Genomic DNA, 22,940 nt, shown 5'->3' with positions numbered 1-22,940 from the left:
TCTGTGTGACTTATTCCACTTAGAATCATCGTACCTGAATCCACTCATTATGCCGCAATGGGCCTGATGACGTAGATTTCATTGGTGAGTGATATTCCATTGTACGTACGTACCACAATTTCTTTATCCATTTTTCGCTTTCTTGGATATTTAACTTGTACCGTAGACGAGGTTCTTGTAAACAGAGCCGTCCGAAACTTTGGGGTGGCTGTGTGTTTTTGATTTTAATTTCACTAAGCTATAGGACCATAAGTGGAAGTGCTGTAGGCTCCGTTGCTTGGTTTTTTAGGTGTTTGAGGAAACACCATACACTTCTCCAGAGTGGCTGTTGGCAAATTACATCCCGCCCATCAGCATAACAAGGCTCCCTCTTCTCCATGGTCTGTGCTGCCTTTCTGGATTTTACACTTTTTTCAGATGGCCCTTTTGACCGGGGCGCAGTGAGACTTCATTGTAGTGCAGATTTCCTTTACACGCTTGCTTGGTTGGCCAAAAAGGGCGTATGCGTTTTTTCCTGAATATATTCAGGAAAAAACGCATACGCCCTTTTTGGCCAAGTGCATCATTGTCGTCGTTCTGCCTCTTTTGCTATGCTTTAAATGCAATTCCAGTCTACCCCTGAAATCGTTTTCCTGAAATTCTGCCCCACTTTCAAGTCCTCTTCGCAGCCTTCCTTCAATATATTTTTAGACCATAGCTGTCATTCATAACTCTGCAGGTTTGTGAATTACAGTGCCCCTGAGCTCCTTTCTTCATCTCGCTTTCTTGTGAGCTGGCCGCAAACCCGCAGGAATGCTTCAGGCCCTAATCTGGTCCTGGCACGGCATGCTGAGCCTTTGGATAATTCCTCTTCCTGGTGGGAAATGAGCGTTAAATTTGCCCGTGCAGACACCTTCACACGAGTCGTCATGGTGCCCCTTTGCCCCGGTTATCTCTATGGAGGTTGGAGTTGGAGGGCCTCCTCACTCAAGGTCAGTGTGCCCACGGAGCCAACACTGCAACTTCAGGGCATGTTTGGTGGTTAGGATCACCACGTGGGGTCCTTTTACCTTAGGAGGGAGGTGGCCTTTTGGGCTGCTGATTTCCATGTTTTCGGATACTGCCAGTATCTTGGCCAGATGTGGCAGTGGGCTAATCCCCTTGGTGACCATAGTTTATCCTACCTGGATCGCATTCTTGCATTGTTCCATTTCAAGTGGTCCCAGGTTTTGCACTAATACTCCAATGGCGATTCACCGTTCACCAGGAATGTAAAGGTCAAAGGGTTTAGCTAAATTAGGGAGTTCCTGTGCAAGGGTCTGAATTGACTGCTCTTTCCATTCTTGAAAGGCCACTTCTGCATTCTATTCAAAAGGATCATCACCTTTTCCTTTCAGTGTTTCATATAGAGGCCGAGCTAGTAGACTGTAGTTAGGGATCCAGAAGCAGCAAACCCTGGCCTCCCCAGGAACCCCTAAGCTGTCTTCTAGATTTAGAAATGGGTAAGGCTGTAAATTGTTTCTTCCCTTTCCTGGGATGGGCTTCTCCGACCTTCTGTGAGAATGAAGCCCAGGCAGGTCACCGTAGTCTGTGATATTTGAGCTTTTTCTTGGACAACTTGTATCCTTTATTGGCTTCGTAGTTCAGAGGTCTCCTTAGTAGGGCTGGCGATCAGAATGTCGTCTGCATATTGAAGGAGTGTTTCCTTTTCCAGAGGTAGAACTTTTAGGTCTTTAGCTGAGCTTTCCCCAAAGATGGTGTGGGAATTTTTGAACCCTTGGGACAACACGGCCCGGAAGTATTGTTTTAGTTGTATGTTGAGTCCTGCCACTCACAAGCCAAAATTTCTTGTGACTCTGGGACTAATAGAATACAAAAGAAGGCATCATTGAAGACTAATACAGAATACCATGTCCTGGTGGTTGGTAGAATGAGCAGCAGGGTGTAGGGTTTAGGAACTACTGGAGGTATATCCTCAGTGGCTTAACTGACTGTCCTGACATCCTTTACCAGGACTCCAGCAGCCCATGGGGCTCTCGAGGTCAGGCCAATCCCAGGATATGGAGCTCACCTGGGCAGGTACCCCAACCCAGCCCACGGGGCTCTCATGTTCAGGACCCTCCCAGGATATGGTGTTCCCTGGGCAGGTCCCCCTGCAGCCCATGGGGCTCTCGTGGTCAGGCCCCTCCCAGGATACAGAGCTACCCTTGCAGGTACCATGGCAGGGCTGGGAACACAGGAACCGTGCATATCGCCCTCATTGCAGAGCACTCCCAGCTCACCTGTCACTCAGATCTGACACAGAGCACCTCAGAGCAGGACTTGAACTAACAAACAGCAGCTCCGACAGGTCTGTGACCCTGGGCATCACTCTGTGTGGCCTCCCTCCACCTGGTCTTCCAGAGACTTCCACTGCACCCGGGGCACCAGGCCTCTGTCTCCACCCACCAGCCACCCCTCCTCTCCCTGACTCCTGGGTTCCTCTCATTAGGAGAGGGTTTTCTTGAAGTTGTCTCCCACTCATGGGCCAGATAATATAATTAGAAAACAAGCCAGAGCTGCAGCCCCTTGTCTATCCTGACTCTCAGGAGCCCACACCTGTTCCTTGGACCTGGCCGATTCAGCAAGTTCCAGTTTCTGCAACTGTGAGCCCCTGAGGGGTGATTATTGGCTGGCCTGGGAAGCCTGACCGTGCCGGCCAGCCCTCCCCAGGTGTGCCTGGGTTCAGATCAATATAAACACCGCTCCAGGCAGCAAGAGCCCCTGCAGCTGTGCCTGACGCCATTTTCTCTGCCCTGTCAGCAGTCTTGGGGCTGGACTGGTGGGAGGGAGTGAGAGGCCACGGCTTTGTGGGTGGCCCAGTGTGAGTGGGGCTCTGCTGGACTTTCTGCAGCAGTTGCCAAGATGCCACCTGCTAAAGAAGAGGATGTGTCACCCATACCTGCCGCTGGAATTTCTCCCTGGGCAGAGGTGAGTGAGGAAGAAAGCAGTGGGGGCCGGGACAGCAGGGGTATCGCAGGTAGGGAAATGGAAAGCTTCCAGAAGAGCACCCAGGGCCAGGACCACCCTGGCTGGCCTGTAGGTACCAAGTCGGCTGGCATGCTGTCGCTCATGTGGCTCCATGGCCCTTCCTCTAGGCTTTCAAGTCCTTGTACATATTCAGGTGTTTTACCTGGGAAGGGTGGGAACATTTCAGCAGCAGCTGGCCTGGGGCTCAGCCCACGTTTACTCACAGATGCCTCGGCACGGTCCCCCAGCTTTGCAATGAGGACGCTTGTTGTGTGGGGCCTGCTGGCTGAATGGGAGATGATTCCCCACCACTGACCAACTTCAGAATTGCTTACAACTGGAGCAAGTGCCCTGATACGGTTTTCCTCTGTGTAACTGGTGGGTTCTGTTTTTTTTTCTTTTTTTCGTTTTTGGTTCAAGGTAGATTTTATTCCTCTTTTTTGTATTTACAGATATAAGCATGGAAATAATTTATTCATATAAATACATGTATGTGAAGGGAAGAATATTTTCTCTGTTTTACTTTTTGTAATTTGAATTTTATTTTATTTTTTTATACAGCAGGTTCTTTTTGGTTATCTCTTTTATACATATAAATGTATATATGCCAATCCCAATCTCTCAACTCCTCCCACCACCACCCCCCAACAGCTTTCCCCCCTTGGTGTCCATACGTTTGTTGTCTACATCTGTTGCTCTATTTCTGCCTTGCAAAACGGTTCATCTGTAAAATTTGTCTAGGTTCCACATATAGGCATTAATAGACAAGATTTGTTTTTCTATTTCTGACTTACTTCACTCTGTATGACAGTCTCTAGATCCATCAACGTCTCTACAAATGACCCAATTTCATTCCTTTTTATGGCTTAGTAATATTCCATTTTATATATGTACCACTTCTTTATGCATTCGTCTGTCTGTGGGCATTTAGGTTGCTTCCATTACCTGGATATTGTAAATAGTGATGCAATGAACATTGCGGTGAATGTCTCTTTTTGATTTATGGTTTTGTCTGGGTATATGCCCAGTAGTGGGATTGCTGTATCATATGGTAATTCTATTCTTAGTTTTATAAGAAACTCCATAATGTTCTCCACAGTGACTGTATCAATTTACATTCCCAACAATAGTGCAAGAGGGTTCCTTATCTCCACACCCTTTCCAGCATTTGTTGTTTGTAGATTTTCTGATGATGCCCATTCTAACATGTGTGAGGTGATACACCATGGATGAGTCTATTTCGTTGAGCAAAGAGTAGGTCTTGTCTAGTACATATTTGGCTTATGGAACGGTATGTGTGCTAATTTCAATCTCTGGTTTTATACAGCACCCCAACTCAACTTTCCCCTTAAGCAAGCATAAGTGTTTATCTAAATGTGAGACTCTGTTCGGTTTTGTATTTCAGTTTATGTGTAGCCAAGTTTACACTCTCTCTATTAGTGATATCTTATGATACTTATCTTTCTCTGTGTGACGTATTTCTCTTAGAATCATCATATTTAAATCCACTCAATTTGCTGCTACAGGCCTGATGACATTGATTTCATTGCTGAGTGATATTCCATTGTACGTAAGTAGCACAACTCCTTTATCCATTTTTTTCTTTCTGGGATATTTAATTTGTACTGGACTCGAGTTTCTTGTAAACACAGCAGCCCTAAATTTTGTGCTGGCTGTGTCTTGTTGATTTTAATTTTCCTAAGCTATAGGGCTAAAAGTGGAAGTACCCTAGGCTCTGTAGCTTTGTTTTTCAGATGTTTCAGGATACACCATAAACATCTCCAGAGTGTCTGTTGGCAATTTACATCCCGCCCATCAGCATAACAAGGCTCCTTGTTCTCCATGGCCTGTCCTGTGTTTCTGGTTTTTACACTTTTTTCAGATGGCCCTTTTGACGAATGGGAAATGAGACTTCATTGTAGTGCGGATTTCCATTGCTGGAGTGCTTGGTTGGCCAAAAAGGGCATATGCGTTTTTTCCTGAATATATTCAGGAAAAAATGTTTACGCACTTTTGTCCAAGTGCATCAGTGTCAAAGATCTGCCGCTTTTCACATGCTTTAAATGCAATTCCAATCTACCTCCTGAAATATGATTCCTGCAATTCTGCCTCGTTTTCAAGTCCTCTTTGCAGACTTACTTCAATATATTTTTGCCAATAGCTGTCATTTATATCTCTGCAGGTTTGTGAATTACAGTGCCCGTGATTTCCTTTCTTAACTCGTTTCCTTGAAAGCTGGCCACAGAACCGCAGGTTTGCTGTAGGCCATAATCAGGGTCCGACACGGCACTCTGAGCCTTTGGTTAATTCCTCTTCCTGGTGGGAAATTAGAGTTAAATGTGCCCCTCCGGACACCTGCCTCACTCCCAGCCCCTTGGTTATGTGTGTCCTGTAGTTTGAGGCCACATGTGCTGGGTTCCTCACCTTTGGCTGATGTGGCCCCACTGGTGTGAGGACACTCCTGCCTGGTTCCCATCCCCTTGGTGATGTGGACCCTCCGGTGAGAGTCTGATCCTGGCTGGGTTCCTCACACTTCTGAGAGGTGGGCCCTCTTCTCTGAGGTCACTCCTGCCTGGCTGGCCCACCCCGCCTTGACGACGTCGGCTCTCTCGTGGGAGTTGGTGCCTGCTGCGAGTCTCCTCCCCTTGGTAATGAGGGCCCTCTGGCGTCAGGCCCTAACTCCTGGCCTCCCAAAATTTTCTGATGTGCGCCCTGTGGTGCGAGTACACTCCTGCCAGGTTCCCAACACCATGGGAATGTGGGCCTTCTGCTCTGAGGTCCCAACGGTGGGTTGCTCAGTTTCATGATGAGGGCCCTCTGGTGTGAGTTCACTCCGGCCTGGATCCCATAGCCTCGCTGCTCCTGGCCACCTGCGGGGAGGTTACAACTGCGGGATTCCTCACCTTTTTTCTTCTATGGGCCCTCTGTTTTGAGACTCCTCCTGCCTGCCTCACTCCCAGCCCCTTGGTGATGTGTGTCCTCTGGTTTGAGGCCACGTGTGCTGGGTCCCTCACCTTTCGATGATGTGGCCCCACTGGTGTGAGGACACTCTTGCCTGGTTCCTATCCCCTTGGTGATGTGGGCTCTCTGGTGAGAGTCTGATCCTGGCTGGGTTCCTCACCCTTCTGTGAGGTGGGCCCTCTGCTGTGAGGTCACTCCTGCCTGGCTGGCACAGCCCGCCTGGGCAACATTGGCCCTCTTGTGGCAGTTGGAGCATGCTGGGAGCCTCCTCCCCTCGGTGATGAGGGCCCTCTGGCGTCAGGCCCTAACTGCTGGGTACCCACATTTTCTGATACGTGCTAAGTGGTGCGAGGACACTCCTGCGAGGTTCCCATCCCCATGGGGATGTGGGCCTTCTGCTCTGAGGTCCCAATGGCTGGGTTGCTCACAGTTTCATGATGTGGGCCCTCTGCTGTGAGTTCACTGCAGCCTGGATCACATAGACTCGGTGCTCTGGGCCGCCTGCTGGGAGGTTCCCACTGCAGGATTCCTCACCTTTTTTATTCTATTGGCCCTGTGTTGTGAGGCTACTCATGCCTGCCTCAATCCGAGCCCCTCGGAGATGTGGGTCCTCTGGTTTAGGCCTCATGTGCTGGTTTCCTCACCTTTCTATGATGTGGTCACCCTGGTGTGAAGACAGTCCTGCCTGGTTCTGATCCCCTTGGTGATGTGGGCCCTCTGGTGAGAGTCTTATCCTGGCTGGGTTCCTCACCCTTCTGTGAGGTAGGCCCTCTGCTGTGAGGTCACTCCTGCCTGGCTGTCACACGTCACCTTGTCGACATGGGCCCTCAGTTGGGAGTTGGTGCCTGCTTGGAGTCTCCTCCCCTTGGTAATGAGGGCCCTCTGGCGTCAGACCCTAACTTCTGGGCTCCCACAATTCTCTGATGTGTGCCCTGAGGTGCGAGTACACTTATGCCATGTTCCCAACCACATAGGAATGTGGGCCTTCTGCTCTGAGGTCCCAAAGCCTGGGTTGCTCACAGTTTCATGATGAGGGCCCTCTGTTTTGAGTTCAGTCAGGTCTGGATCCCATAGCCTCGCTGCTCCTGGCCGCCTGCTGGGAGGTTCCAACTGCGGGATTCCTCACCTTTTTTCTTCTATGGGCCCTCTGTTTTGAGACTCCTCCTGCCTGCCTCACTCCCAGCCCCTTGGTGATGTGTGTCCTCTGGTTTGAGGCCACGTGTGCTGGGTCACTCACATTTCGTTGATGAGGTCCCACTGGTGTGAGGACACTCCAGCCTGGTTCCCATTCTCTTGGTGATGTGGGCCCTCTGGTGAGAGTCTGATCCTCCTTGGGTTCCTCACACTTTTGTGAGGTGGGCCCTCTGCTCTGAGGTCACTCTTGCCTGGCTGGCACACCCCGCATTGGCGACGGCGGCCCACTGGTAGCAGTTGGAGCCTGCTGGGAGCCTCCTCTCCTCGGTGATGAGAGCCCTCTGGTGTCAGGCCCTAACTGCTGGGCTCCCCACATTTTCTGATGTGTGCCCACTGGTGCGATGACACTCCTGCGAGGTTCCCATCCCCATGGGGATGTGGGCCTTGTGCTCTGAGGTCACAACGGCTGGTTTGCTCACAGTTTCATGATGAGGGCCCTCTGTTGTGAGTTCATCACTGCCTGGATCCCATAGCCTCGGTGCTCTGGGCCGCCTGCTGGGATGTTCCAACTGCTGGATTCCTCACCTTTTTTATACAATGGGCCATGTGTTGTGAGGTTAATCCTGCCTGCCTCGCTCCAAGACCCATGGTGATGTGGGTCCTCTGGTTTGAGGCCACATTTTCTTGTTACCTCAACTTTTGATGATACGGCCCCACGGGTGTGATGACACTCCTGCCTGGTTCACAGCCCCTTGCTGATGTGGGCACTCTGGTGAGAGTCTGATCCTGGCTGGGTTCCTTACCCTTCTGTGAGGTGGGCCCTCTGATGTGAGGTCACTCCTGCCTGGCTGGCTCACGTCGCCTTGATGATGTGGGCCCTCTGTTGGCCACTAAAGCATTCTGGGAGCCTCCTACCCTCTTTAATGAGGGCCCTGGAAAAAACGCAGATGCACATTTTGACCAAGTGCATCATTGTCCAGGATCTGCCTCTTCTCCTATGCTTTCAGAGCACTTCCCGTCTACGTCCTGAAATCATATTCCAGGAATACTGCCCCGCTTTCAAGTCCTCCTCGCAGCCTTACTTCAATATATTTTTGTATGATACCTGTCATTAATAACTCTGCAGGTTTGTTAAATACAGTGTCCCTGAGCTCCTTTCTTCAACACGCTTTCTTGTGAGCTGGCCGCAAAACCGCAGGATTGCTTCAGGCCGTAATCTGGTTTCGGCACGGCACGCTGAGCCTTTGGTAAATTCCTCTTTCTGGTGAGAAATGAGCATTCAATTTGCCCGTGGAGACACCTACAGCTAGTCTCTCATTGGTTCTCCCTATTCCTGTTCATCTTGTGCAGAAATTGCAAACTGTGCCAAACAGGAGGTTAAAGGCACTGACTCTCCAAGTGGGTAGAGGGTTAGTAAAGCATCTGGAATGGTGAACCCGAGTACCAGGGAACGAAACCTGAGAGCCATTTAAAATGGTTTCCCAGTCTCACAGTGGACAATACTCTGGGTTTCCCATGCATGTTTTAGCTGAAGGAAGAATTCCTTAAACCTGGAGATTATTGACCCATGGAATGGGTACCATGCAGTATGACTAAAAAGGGTCTGAATTTGCTCACCGAACCTCACCAATGCTATCAGTTCGAAGTGTCCAGCCTTATGCCTCACCCAGCTCTGGGTGTAGATGTGGTAAATCCAGGTTTCATCACAAGCCCTGAATCAATTATTTAAGAATTGCTGTCTCTTTCACTGTCATTGTGTTTTGTTTTTGTAATTTAGTTTGATAATGGGATTTATCGGATTTTCACTGCTGCGTTCATGCCGCTGCACAAACGCTTGATTCTCCTACAGAGAAATATAAATCCACGGGTTTTAAGATTCTTACTAGTCAGGTGTATTCCTAGGCTTTGAATATGTGGTGTTGAGTCCATGTCGTTGAACAAGGAGTAGGTCTTGACTATTACATATTTGGCTTATGGAACGGTATCTGTGCTATTTTCAATCTCTGGTTTTATGCAGCACCCCAACTCACCTTTGCCCTTAAGCAAGCATAAGTTGGTTTTCTAAATTTGAGTCCCTGTTCTGTTTTGTAATTCAGTTCATGTGTAGCCAAGTTTACATTCCGTGTATTAGTGATATCTTATGATGTTTCATTTTCTGTGTGACTTATTTCACTTAGAATCACTGTAGCTGAATCCACTCATTATGCCGTGATGGGCCTGATGACATAGATTTCATTGCTGAGTGATATTCCATTGTATGTACGAACCACAACTTCTTTATCCATTTTTCACATTCTGGGGTATTTAACTTGTACCGTAGATGAGGTTCTTGTAAACAGAGCCGTCCGAAAATTTGGGGTGGCTGTGTGTTTTTGATTTTAATTTCCCTAAGCTATAGGACCATAACTGGAAGTGCCGTAGGCTCCGTTGCTTTGTTTTTTAGGTGTTTCAGGAAACACCATACACTTCTCCGGGGTGGCTGTTGGCAATTTACATCCCGCCCATCAGCATAACAAGGCTCCCTGTTCTCCATGGCCTGTGCTGTCTTTCTGGATTTTACACTTTTTTTAGATGGCCCTTTTGACCGGGGGGCTGTGAGACTTCATTGTAGTGCATAATTCTTTAACATGCTTGCATGGTTGGCCAAAAAGGGCGTATGCGTTTTTTCCTGAATATATTCAGGAAAAAACGCATACGCCCTTTTTGGCCAAGTGCATCATTGTCGACGTTCTGCCTCTTTTCCTATGCTTTAAATGCAATTCCAGTCTACCCCCTGAAATCGTTTTCTTGCAATTCTGCCCACTTACAAGTCCTCTTCGCAGCCTTCCTTCAATATATTTTTGGACGATAGCTGTCATTTATAACTCTGCAGGTTTGTGAATTACAGTGCCCCTGAGCTCCTTTCTTCAACTCGCTTTCTTGTGAGCTGGCCGCAAACACACATGATTGCTTCAGGCCCTAATCTGGTTCCGGCACGGCATGCTGAGCCTTTGGTGAATTCCTCTTCCTGGTGGGAAATGAGCGTTAAATTTGCCTGTGCAGACACCTCCAGCTAGTGTCTCATTGATTCCCCCTATTCCTGTTCATCTTGCGCAGATATTGCAAACTGTGCCAAACAGGAGGTTAAAGGCACTGAGTCTCCAAGTGGGGAGAGTGTTAGTAAAGGGTCTGGAATGGTGAACCCGAGTAAAAGGGGAAGAAAACTGAGATGCATTTGAAAACGTTTCCCGGTCACATGGTGCACCATACTTGGGTTTTCCATGCATGTTTTAGCTGAAGGAAGAATCCCTCAATCCTGGAGAGTTGGGACCCATGGAATGGGTACCATGCAGTATGACTTCAAAGGGTCTGCACTTGCTCATCGAACCTCACCAATGCTATCAGCCCGAAGTGTCCAACCTTATGTCTCACTCAGCTCTGGGTGTAGATGTGGTAAATCCAGGTTGCATCACAAGCCCTGAATGAATTATTTAAAAATTGCTCTCTATTTCACTGTCACTGTGTTTTGTTTCTGTAATTCATTTTGATAATGGGATTTATCGGATTTTCTCTGCTGCATTCTTGCAGCTGTACACACGCTTGATTCTCTTATGGAGACATATAAATCCATGGGTTTGAAGATTCTGATCAGTCAGGTGTATTCCTAGGCTTTGAATATGGGGTGTTTAGTCCATTTCGTTGAGCAAGGGGTAGGTCTTGAGTATTATATATTTGGCTTATGGAAAGGTATCTGTGCTAATTTCTATCTCTGGTTTTATGCAGCACCCCAACTCACATTTCCCCTTAAGCAAGCATAAGTTGGTTTTCTAAATTTGAGACCCTGTTCTGTTTTGTAATTCAGTTCATGTGTAGCCAAGTTTACATTCCTTGTATTAGTGATATCTTATGATGTTTCATTTTCTGTGTGACTTATTCCACTTAGAATCATTGTACCTGAATCCACTCATTATGCCGCAATGGGCCTGATGACGTAGATTTCATTGGTGAGTGATATTCCATTGTACGTACGTACCACAATTTCTTTATCCATTTTTCGCTTTCTTGGATATTTAACTTGTACCGTAGACGAGGTTCTTGTAAACAGAGCCGTCCGAAACTTTGGGGTGGCTGTGTGTTTTTGATTTTAATTTCACTAAGCTATAGGACCATAAGTGGAAGTGCTGTAGGCTCCGTTGCTTGGTTTTTTAGGTGTTTGAGGAAACACCATACACTTCTCCAGAGTGGCTGTTGGCAAATTACATCCCGCCCATCAGCATAACAAGGCTCCCTCTTCTCCATGGTCTGTGCTGCCTTTCTGGATTTTACACTTTTTTCAGATGGCCCTTTTGACCGGGGCGCAGTGAGACTTCATTGTAGTGCAGATTTCCTTTACACGCTTGCTTGGTTGGCCAAAAAGGGCGTATGCGTTTTTTCCTGAATATATTCAGGAAAAAACGCATACGCCCTTTTTGGCCAAGTGCATCATTGTCGTCGTTCTGCCTCTTTTGCTATGCTTTAAATGCAATTCCAGTCTACCCCTGAAATCGTTTTCCTGAAATTCTGCCCCACTTTCAAGTCCTCTTCGCAGCCTTCCTTCAATATATTTTTAGACCATAGCTGTCATTCATAACTCTGCAGGTTTGTGAATTACAGTGCCCCTGAGCTCCTTTCTTCATCTCGCTTTCTTGTGAGCTGGCCGCAAACCCGCAGGAATGCTTCAGGCCCTAATCTGGTCCTGGCACGGCATGCTGAGCCTTTGGATAATTCCTCTTCCTGGTGGGAAATGAGCGTTAAATTTGCCCGTGCAGACACCTTCACACGAGTCGTCATGGTGCCCCTTTGCCCCGGTTATCTCTATGGAGGTTGGAGTTGGAGGGCCTCCTCACTCAAGGTCAGTGTGCCCACGGAGCCAACACTGCAACTTCAGGGCATGTTTGGTGGTTAGGATCACCACGTGGGGTCCTTTTACCTTAGGAGGGAGGTGGCCTTTTGGGCTGCTGATTTCCATGTTTTCGGATACTGCCAGTATCTTGGCCAGATGTGGCGGTGGGCCAATCCCCTTGGTGACCATAGTTTATCCTACCTGGATCGCATTCTTGCATTGTTCCATTTCAAGTGGTCCCAGGTTTTGCACTAATACTCCAATGGCGATTCACCGTTCACCAGGAATGTAAAGGTCAAAGGGTTTAGCTAAATTAGGGAGTTCCTGTGCAAGGGTCTGAATTGACTGCTCTTTCCATTCTTGAAAGGCCACTTCTGCATTCTATTCAAAAGGATCATCACCTTTTCCTTTCAGTGTTTCATATAGAGGCCGAGCTAGTAGACTGTAGTTAGGGATCCAGAAGCAGCAAACCCTGGCCTCCCCAGGAACCCCTAAGCTGTCTTCTAGATTTAGAAATGGGTAAGGCTGTAAATTGTTTCTTCCCTTTCCTGGGATGGGCTTCTCCGACCTTCTGTGAGAATGAAGCCCAGGCAGGTCACCGTAGTCTGTGATATTTGAGCTTTTTCTTGGACAACTTGTATCCTTTATTGGCTTCGTAGTTCAGAGGTCTCCTTAGTAGGGCTGGCGATCAGAATGTCGTCTGCATATTGAAGGAGTGTTTCCTTTTCCAGAGGTAGAACTTTTAGGTCTTTAGCTGAGCTTTCCCCAAAGATGGTGTGGGAATTTTTGAACCCTTGGGACAACACGGCCCGGAAGTATTGTTTTAGTTGTATGTTGAGTCCTGCCACTCACAAGCCAAAATTTCTTGTGACTCTGGGACTAATAGAATACAAAAGAAGGCATCATTGAAGACTAATACAGAATACCATGTCCTGGTGGTTGGTAGAATGAGCAGCAGGGTGTAGGGTTTAGGAACTACTGGAGGTATATCCTCAGTGGCTTAACTGACTGTCCTGACATCCTTTACCAGGACTCCAGCAGCCCATGGGGCTCTCGAGGTCAGGCCAATCCCAGGATATGGAGCTCACCTGGGCAGGTACCCCAACCCAGCCCACGGGGCTCTCATGTTCAGGACCCTCCCAGGATATGGTGTTCCCTGGGCAGGTCCCCCTGCAGCCCATGGGGCTCTCGTGGTCAGGCCCCTCCCAGGATACAGAGCTACCCTTGCAGGTACCATGGCAGGGCTGGGAACACAGGAACCGTGCATATCGCCCTCATTGCAGAGCACTCCCAGCTCACCTGTCACTCAGATCTGACACAGAGCACCTCAGAGCAGGACTTGAACTAACAAACAGCAGCTCTGACAGGTCTGTGACCCTGGGCATCACTCTGTGTGGCCTCCCTCCACCTGGTCTTCCAGAGACTTCCACTGCACCCGGGGCACCAGGCCTCTGTCTCCACCCACCAGCCACCCCTCCTCTCCCTGACTCCTGGGTTCCTCTCATTAGGAGAGGGTTTTCTTGAAGTTGTCTCCCACTCATGGGCCAGATAATATAATTAGAAAACAAGCCAGAGCTGCAGCCCCTTGTCTATCCTGACTCTCAGGAGCCCACACCTGTTCCTTGGACCTGGCCGATTCAGCAAGTTCCAGTTTCTGCAACTGTGAGCCCCTGAGGGGTGATTATTGGCTGGCCTGGGAAGCCTGACCGTGCCGGCCAGCCCTCCCCAGGTGTGCCTGGGTTCAGATCAATATAAACACCGCTCCAGGCAGCAAGAGCCCCTGCAGCTGTGCCTGACGCCATTTTCTCTGCCCTGTCAGCAGTCTTGGGGCTGGACTGGTGGGAGGGAGTGAGAGGCCACGGCTTTGTGGGTGGCCCAGTGTGAGTGGGGCTCTGCTGGACTTTCTGCAGCAGTTGCCAAGATGCCACCTGCTAAAGAAGAGGATGTGTCACCCATACCTGCCGCTGGAATTTCTCCCTGGGCAGAGGTGAGTGAGGAAGAAAGCAGTGGGGGCCAGGACAGCAGGGGTATCGCAGGTAGGGAAATGGAAAGCTTCCAGAAGAGCACCCAGGGCCAGGACCACCCTGGCTGGCCTGTAGGTACCAAGTCGGCTGGCATGCTGTCGCTCATGTGGCTCCATGGCCCTTCCTCTAGGCTTTCAAGTCCTTGTACATATTCAGGTGTTTTACCTGGGAAGGGTGGGAACATTTCAGCAGCAGCTGGCCTGGGGCTCAGCCCACGTTTACTCACAGATGCCTCGGCACGGTCCCCCAGCTTTGCAATGAGGACGCTTGTTGCGTGGGGCCTGCTGGCTGAATGGGAGATGATTCCCCACCACTGACCAACTTCAGAATTGCTTACAACTGGAGCAAGTGCCCTGATACGGTTTTCCTCTGTGTAACTGGTGGGTTCTGTTTTTTTTTCTTTTTTTCGTTTTTGGTTCAAGGTAGATTTTATTCCTCTTTTTTGTATTTACAGATATAAGCATGGAAATAATTTATTCATATAAATACATGTATGTGAAGGGAAGAATATTTTCTGTTTTACTTTTTGTAATTTGAATTTTATTTTATTTTTTTATACAGCAGGTTCTTTTTGGTTATCTCTTTTATACATATAAATGTATATATGCCAATCCCAATCTCTCAACTCCTCCCACCACCACCCCCCAACAGCTTTCCCCCCTTGGTGTCCATACGTTTGTTGTCTACATCTGTTGCTCTATTTCTGCCTTGCAAAACGGTTCATCTGTAAAATTTGTCTAGGTTCCACATATAGGCATTAATAGACAAGATTTGTTTTTCTATTTCTGACTTACTTCACTCTGTATGACAGTCTCTAGATCCATCAACGTCTCTACAAATGACCCAATTTCATTCCTTTTTATGGCTTAGTAATATTCCATTTTATATATGTACCACTTCTTTATGCATTCGTCTGTCTGTGGGCATTTAGGTTGCTTCCATTACCTGGATATTGTAAATAGTGATGCAATGAACATTGCGGTGAATGTCTCTTTTTGATTTATGGTTTTGTCTGGGTATATGCCCAGTAGTGGGATTGCTGTATCATATGGTAATTCTATTCTTAGTTTTATAAGAAACTCCATAATGTTCTCCACAGTGACTGTATCAATTTACATTCCCAACAATAGTGCAAGAGGGTTCCTTATCTCCACACCCTTTCCAGCATTTGTTGTTTGTAGATTTTCTGATGATGCCCATTCTAACATGTGTGAGGTGATACACCATGGATGAGTCTATTTCGTTGAGCAAAGAGTAGGTCTTGTCTAGTACATATTTGGCTTATGGAACGGTATGTGTGCTAATTTCAATCTCTGGTTTTATACAGCACCCCAACTCAACATTCCCCTTAAGCAAGCATAAGTGTTTATCTAAATGTGAGACTCTGTTCGGTTTTGTATTTCAGTTTATGTGTAGCCAAGTTTACACTCCCTCTATTAGTGATATCTTATGATACTTATCTTTCTCTGTGTGACGTATTTCTCTTAGAATCATCATATTTAAATCCACTCAATTTGCTGCTACAGGCCTGATGACATTGATTTCATTGCTGAGTGATATTCCATTGTACGTAAGTAGCACAACTCCTTTATCCATTTTTTTCTTTCTGGGATATTTAATTTGTACTGGACTCGAGTTTCTTGTAAACACAGCAGCCCTAAATTTTGTGCTGGCTGTGTCTTGTTGATTTTAATTTTCCTAAGCTATAGGGCTAAAAGTGGAAGTACCCTAGGCTCTGTAGCTTTGTTTTTCAGATGTTTCAGGATACACCATAAACATCTCCAGAGTGTCTGTTGGCAATTTACATCCCGCCCATCAGCATAACAAGGCTCCCTGTTCTCCATGGCCTGTCCTGTGTTTCTGGTTTTTACACTTTTTTCAGATGGCCCTTTTGACGAATGGGAAATGAGACTTCATTGTAGTGCGGATTTCCATTGCTGGAGTGCTTGGTTGGCCAAAAAGGGCATATGCGTTTTTTCCTGAATATATTCAGGAAAAAATGTTTACGCACTTTTGTCCAAGTGCATCAGTGTCAAAGATCTGCTGCTTTTCACATGCTTTAAATGCAATTCCAATCTACCTCCTGAAATATGATTCCTGCAATTCTGCCTCGTTTTCAAGTCCTCTTTGCAGACTTACTTCAATATATTTTTGCCAATAGCTGTCATTTATATCTCTGCAGGTTTGTGAATTACAGTGCCCGTGATTTCCTTTCTTAACTCGTTTCCTTGAAAGCTGGCCACAGAACCGCAGGTTTGCTGTAGGCCATAATCAGGGTCCGACACGGCACTCTGAGCCTTTGGTTAATTCCTCTTCCTGGTGGGAAATTAGAGTTAAATGTGCCCCTCCGGACACCTGCCTCACTCCCAGCCCCTTGGTTATGTGTGTCCTGTAGTTTGAGGCCACATGTGCTGGGTTCCTCACCTTTGGCTGATGTGGCCCCACTGGTGTGAGGACACTCCTGCCTGGTTCCCATCCCCTTGGTGATGTGGACCCTCCGGTGAGAGTCTGATCCTGGCTGGGTTCCTCACACTTCTGAGAGGTGGGCCCTCTTCTCTGAGGTCACTCCTGCCTGGCTGGCCCACCCCGCCTTGACGACGTCGGCTCTCTCGTGGGAGTTGGTGCCTGCTGCGAGTCTCCTCCCCTTGGTAATGAGGGCCCTCTGGCGTCAGGCCCTAACTCCTGGCCTCCCAAAATTTTCTGATGTGCGCCCTGTGGTGCGAGTACACTCCTGCCAGGTTCCCAACACCATGGGAATGTGGGCCTTCTGCTCTGAGGTCCCAACGGTGGGTTGCTCAGTTTCATGATGAGGGCCCTCTGGTGTGAGTTCACTCCGGCCTGGATCCCATAGCCTCGCTGCTCCTGGCCACCTGCGGGGAGGTTACAACTGCGGGATTCCTCACCTTTTTTCTTCTATGGGCCCTCTGTTTTGAGACTCCTCCTGCCTGCCTCACTCCCAGCCCCTTGGAGATGTGGGTCCTCTGGTTTAGGCCTCATGTGCTGGTTTCCTCACCTTTCTATGATGTGGTCACCCTGGTGTGAAGACAGTCCTGCCTGGTTCTGATCCCCTTGGTGATGTGGGCCCTCTGGTGAGAGTCTTATCCTGGCTGGGTTCCTCACCCTTCTGTGAGGTAGGCCCTCTGCTGTGAGGTCACTCCTGCCTGGCTGTCACACGTCACCTTGTCGACATGGGCCCTCAGTTGGGAGTTGGTGCCTGCTTGGAGTCTCCTCCCCTTGGTAATGAGGGCCCTCTGGCGTCAGACCCTAACTTCTGGGCTCCCACAATTCTCTGATGTGTGCCCTGAGGTGCGAGTACACTTATGCCATGTTCCCAACCACATAGGAATGTGGGCCTTCTGCTCTGAGGTCCCAAAGCCTGGGTTGCTCACAGTTTCATGATGAGGGCCCTCTGTTTTGAGTTCAGTCAGGTCTGGATCCCATAGCCTCGCTGCTCCTGGCCGCCTGCTGGGAGGTTCCAACTGCGGGATTCCTCACCTTTTTTCTTCTATGGGCCCTCTGTTTTGAGACTCCTCCTGCCTGCCTCACTCCCAGCCCCTTGGTGATGTGTGTCCTCTGGTTTGAGGCCACGTGTGCTGGGTCACTCACATTTCGTTGATGAGGTCCCACTGGTGTGAGGACACTCCAGCCTGGTTCCCATTCTCTTGGTGATGTGGGCCCTCTGGTGAGAGTCTGATCCTCCTTGGGTTCCTCACACTTTTGTGAGGTGGGCCCTCTGCTCTGAGGTCACTCTTGCCTGGCTGGCACACCCCGCATTGGCGACGGCGGCCCACTGGTAGCAGTTGGAGCCTGCTGGGAGCCTCCTCTCCTCGGTGATGAGAGCCCTCTGGTGTCAGGCCCTAACTGCTGGGCTCCCCACATTTTCTGATGTGTGCCCACTGGTGCGATGACACTCCTGCTTGGTTCCCTTCCCCATGGGGATGTGGGCCTTGTGCTCTGAGGTCACAACGGCTGGTTTGCTCACAGTTTCATGATGAGGGCCCTCTGTTGTGAGTTCATCACTGCCTGGATCCCATAGCCTCGGTGCTCTGGGCCGCCTGCTGGGATGTTCCAACTGCTGGATTCCTCACCTTTTTTATACAATGGGCCATGTGTTGTGAGGTTAATCCTGCCTGCCTCGCTCCAAGACCCATGGTGGTGTGGGTCCTCTGGTTTGAGGCCACATTTTCTTGTTACCTCAACTTTTGATGATATGGCCCCACGGGTGTGATGACACTCCTGCCTGGTTCACAGCCCCTTGCTGATGTGGGCACTCTGGTGAGAGTCTGATCCTGGCTGGGTTCCTTACCCTTCTGTGAGGTGGGCCCTCTGATGTGAGGTCACTCCTGCCTGGCTGGCTCACGTCGCCTTGATGATGTGGGCCCTCTGTTGGCCACTAAAGCATTCTGGGAGCCTCCTACCCTCTTTAATGAGGGCCCTGGAAAAAACGCAGATGCACATTTTGACCAAGTGCATCATTGTCCAGGATCTGCCTCTTCTCCTATGCTTTCAGAGCACTTCCCGTCTACGTCCTGAAATCATATTCCAGGAATACTGCCCCGCTTTCAAGTCCTCCTCGCAGCCTTACTTCAATATATTTTTGTATGATACCTGTCATTAATAACTCTGCAGGTTTGTTAAATACAGTGTCCCTGAGCTCCTTTCTTCAACACGCTTTCTTGTGAGCTGGCCGCAAAACCGCAGGATTGCTTCAGGCCGTAATCTGGTTTCGGCACGGCACGCTGAGCCTTTGGTAAATTCCTCTTTCTGGTGAGAAATGAGCATTCAGTTTGCCCGTGGAGACACCTACAGCTAGTCTCTCATTGGTTCTCCCTATTCCTGTTCATCTTGTGCAGAAATTGCAAACTGTGCCAAACAGGAGGTTAAAGGCACTGACTCTCCAAGTGGGTAGAGGGTTAGTAAAGCATCTGGAATGGTGAACCCGAGTACCAGGGAACGAAACCTGAGAGCCATTTAAAATGGTTTCCCAGTCTCACAGTGGACAATACTCTGGGTTTCCCATGCATGTTTTAGCTGAAGGAAGAATTCCTTAAACCTGGAGATTATTGACCCATGGAATGGGTACCATGCAGTATGACTAAAAAGGGTCTGAATTTGCTCACCGAACCTCACCAATGCTATCAGTTCGAAGTGTCCAGCCTTATGCCTCACCCAGCTCTGGGTGTAGATGTGGTAAATCCAGGTTTCATCACAAGCCCTGAATCAATTATTTAAGAATTGCTGTCTCTTTCACTGTCATTGTGTTTTGTTTTTGTAATTTAGTTTGATAATGGGATTTATCGGATTTTCACTGCTGCGTTCATGTCGCTGCACAAACGCTTGATTCTCCTACAGAGAAATATAAATCCACGGGTTTTAAGATTCTTACTAGTCAGGTATATTCCTAGGCGTCGAATATGTGGTGTTGAGTCCATGTCGTTGAACAAGGAGTAGGTCTTGACTATTACATATTTGGCTTATGGAACGGTATCTGTGCTATTTTCAATCTCTGGTTTTATGCAGCACCCCAACTCACCTTTGCCCTTAAGCAAGCATAAGTTGGTTTTCTAAATTTGAGTCCCTGTTCTGTTTTGTAATTCAGTTCATGTGTAGCCAAGTTTACATTCCGTGTATTAGTGATATCTTATGATGTTTCATTTTCTGTGTGACTTATTTCACTTAGAATCACTGTAGCTGAATCCACTCATTATGCCGTGATGGGCCTGATGACATAGATTTCATTGCTGAGTGATATTCCATTGTATGTACGAACCACAACTTCTTTATCCATTTTTCACATTCTGGGATATTTAACTTGTACCGTAGATGAGGTTCTTGTAAACAGAGCCGTCCGAAAATTTGGGGTGGCTGTGTGTTTTTGATTTTAATTTCCCTAAGCTATAGGACCATAACTGGAAGTGCCGTAGGCTCCGTTGCTTTGTTTTTTAGGTGTTTCAGGAAACACCATACACTTCTCCGGGGTGGCTGTTGGCAATTTACATCCCGCCCATCAGCATAACAAGGCTCCCAGTTCTCCATGGCCTGTGCTGTCTTTCTGGATTTTACACTTTTTTTAGATGGCCCTTTTGACCGGGGGGCTGTGAGACTTCATTGTAGTGCATAATTCTTTAACATGCTTGCATGGTTGGCCAAAAAGGGCGTATGCGTTTTTTCCTGAATATATTCAGGAAAAAACGCATACGCCCTTTTTGGCCAAGTGCATCATTGTCGACGTTCTGCCTCTTTTCCTATGCTTTAAATGCAATTCCAGTCTACCCCCTGAAATCGTTTTCTTGCAATTCTGCCCACTTACAAGTCCTCTTCGCAGCCTTCCTTCAATATATTTTTGGACGATAGCTGTCATTTATAACTCTGCAGGTTTGTGAATTACAGTGCCCCTGAGCTCCTTTCTTCAACTCGCTTTCTTGTGAGCTGGCCGCAAACACACATGATTGCTTCAGGCCCTAATCTGGTTCCGGCACGGCATGCTGAGCCTTTGGTGAATTCCTCTTCCTGGTGGGAAATGAGCGTTAAATTTGCCTGTGCAGACACCTCCAGCTAGTGTCTCATTGATTCCCCCATTCCTGTTCATCTTGCGCAGATATTGCAAACTGTGCCAAACAGGAGGTTAAAGGCACTGAGTCTCCAAGTGGGGAGAGTGTTAGTAAAGGGTCTGGAATGGTGAACCCGAGTAAAAGGGGAAGAAAACTGAGATGCATTTGAAAACGTTTCCCGGTCACATGGTGCACCATACTTGGGTTTTCCATGCATGTTTTAGCTGAAGGAAGAATCCCTCAATCCTGGAGAGTTGGGACCCATGGAATGGGTACCATGCAGTATGACTTCAAAGGGTCTGCACTTGCTCATCGAACCTCACCAATGCTATCAGCCCGAAGTGTCCAACCTTATGTCTCACTCAGCTCTGGGTGTAGATGTGGTAAATCCAGGTTGCATCACAAGCCCTGAATGAATTATTTAAAAATTGCTCTCTATTTCACTGTCATTGTGTTTTGTTTCTGTAATTCATTTTGATAATGGGATTTATCGGATTTTCTCTGCTGCATTCTTGCAGCTGTACACACGCTTGATTCTCTTATGGAGACATATAAATCCATGGGTTTGAAGATTCTGATCAGTCAGGTGTATTCCTAGGCTTTGAATATGGGGTGTTTAGTCCATTTCGTTGAGCAAGGGGTAGGTCTTGAGTATTATATATTTGGCTTATGGAAAGGTATCTGTGCTAATTTCTATCTCTGGTTTTATGCAGCACCCCAACTCACATTTCCCCTTAAGCAAGCATAAGTTGGTTTTCTAAATTTGAGACCCTGTTCTGTTTTGTAATTCAGTTCATGTGTAGCCAAGTTTACATTCCTTGTATTAGTGATATCTTATGATGTTTCATTTTCTGTGTGACTTATTCCACTTAGAATCATCGTACCTGAATCCACTCATTATGCCGCAATGGGCCTGATGACGTAGATTTCATTGGTGAGTGATATTCCATTGTACGTACGTACCACAATTTCTTTATCCATTTTTCGCTTTCTTGGATATTTAACTTGTACCGTAGACGAGGTTCTTGTAAACAGAGCCATCCGAAACTTTGGGGTGGCTGTGTGTTTTTGATTTTAATTTCACTAAGCTATAGGACCATAAGTGGAAGTGCTGTAGGCTCCGTTGCTTGGTTTTTTAGGTGTTTGAGGAAACACCATACACTTCTCCAGAGTGGCTGTTGGCAAATTACATCCCGCCCATCAGCATAACAAGGCTCCCTCTTCTCCATGGTCTGTGCTGCCTTTCTGGATTTTACACTTTTTTCAGATGGCCCTTTTGACCGGGGCGCAGTGAGACTTCATTGTAGTGCAGATTTCCTTTACACGCTTGCTTGGTTGGCCAAAAAGGGCGTATGCGTTTTTTCCTGAATATATTCAGGAAAAAACGCATACGCCCTTTTTGGCCAAGTGCATCATTGTCGTCGTTCTGCCTCTTTTCCTATGCTTTAAATGCAATTCCAGTCTACTCCTGAAATCGTTTTCCTGAAATTCTGCCCCACTTTCAAGTCCTCTTCGCAGCCTTCCTTCAATATATTTTTAGACCATAGCTGTCATTCATAACTCTGCAGGTTTGTGAATTACAGTGCCCCTGAGCTCCTTTCTTCATCTCGCTTTCTTGTGAGCTGGCCGCAAACCCGCAGGAATGCTTCAGGCCCTAATCTGGTCCTGGCACGGCATGCTGAGCCTTTGGATAATTCCTCTTCCTGGTGGGAAATGAGCGTTAAATTTGCCCGTGCAGACACCTTCACACGAGTCGTCATGGTGCCCCTTTGCCCCGGTTATCTCTATGGAGGTTGGAGTTGGAGGGCCTCCTCACTCAAGGTCAGTGTGCCCACGGAGCCAACCCTGCAACTTCAGGGCATGTTTGGTGGTTAGGATCACCACGTGGGGTCCTTTTACCTTAGGAGGGAGGTGGCCTTTTGGGCTGCTGATTTCCAGGTTTTCGGATACTGCCAGTATCTTGGCCAGATGTGGCGGTGGGCCAATCCCCTTGGTGACCGTAGTTTATCCTACCTGGATCTCATTCTTGCATTGTTCCATTTCAAGTGGTCCCAGGTTTTGCACTAATACTCCAATGGCGATTCACCGTTCACCAGGAATGTAAAGGTCAAAGGGTTTAGCTAAATTAGGGAGTTCCTGTGCAAGGGTCTGAATTGACTGCTCTTTCCATTCTTGAAAGGCCACTTCTGCATTCTATTCAAAAGGATCATCACCTTTTCCTTTCAGTGTTTCATATAGAGGCCGAGCTAGTAGACTGTAGTTAGGGATCCAGAAGCAGCAAACCCTGGCCTCCCCAGGAACCCCTAAGCTGTCTTCTAGATTTAGAAATGGGTAAGGCTGTAAATTGTTTCTTCCCTTTCCTGGGATGGGCTTCTCCGACCTTCTGTGAGAATGAAGCCCAGGCAGGTCACCGTAGTCTGT

This window comes from Delphinapterus leucas, unplaced genomic scaffold, assembly GCF_059928025.1.
Source record: "Delphinapterus leucas isolate spDelLeu-1000000601 "Yukka" unplaced genomic scaffold, BTC_Dleu_Yukka2 spDelLeu_asBTCV2_sq31, whole genome shotgun sequence".
NCBI classification, from domain to species: domain Eukaryota; kingdom Metazoa; phylum Chordata; class Mammalia; order Artiodactyla; family Monodontidae; genus Delphinapterus; species Delphinapterus leucas.
This window is presented reverse-complemented; position numbering follows the sequence as displayed.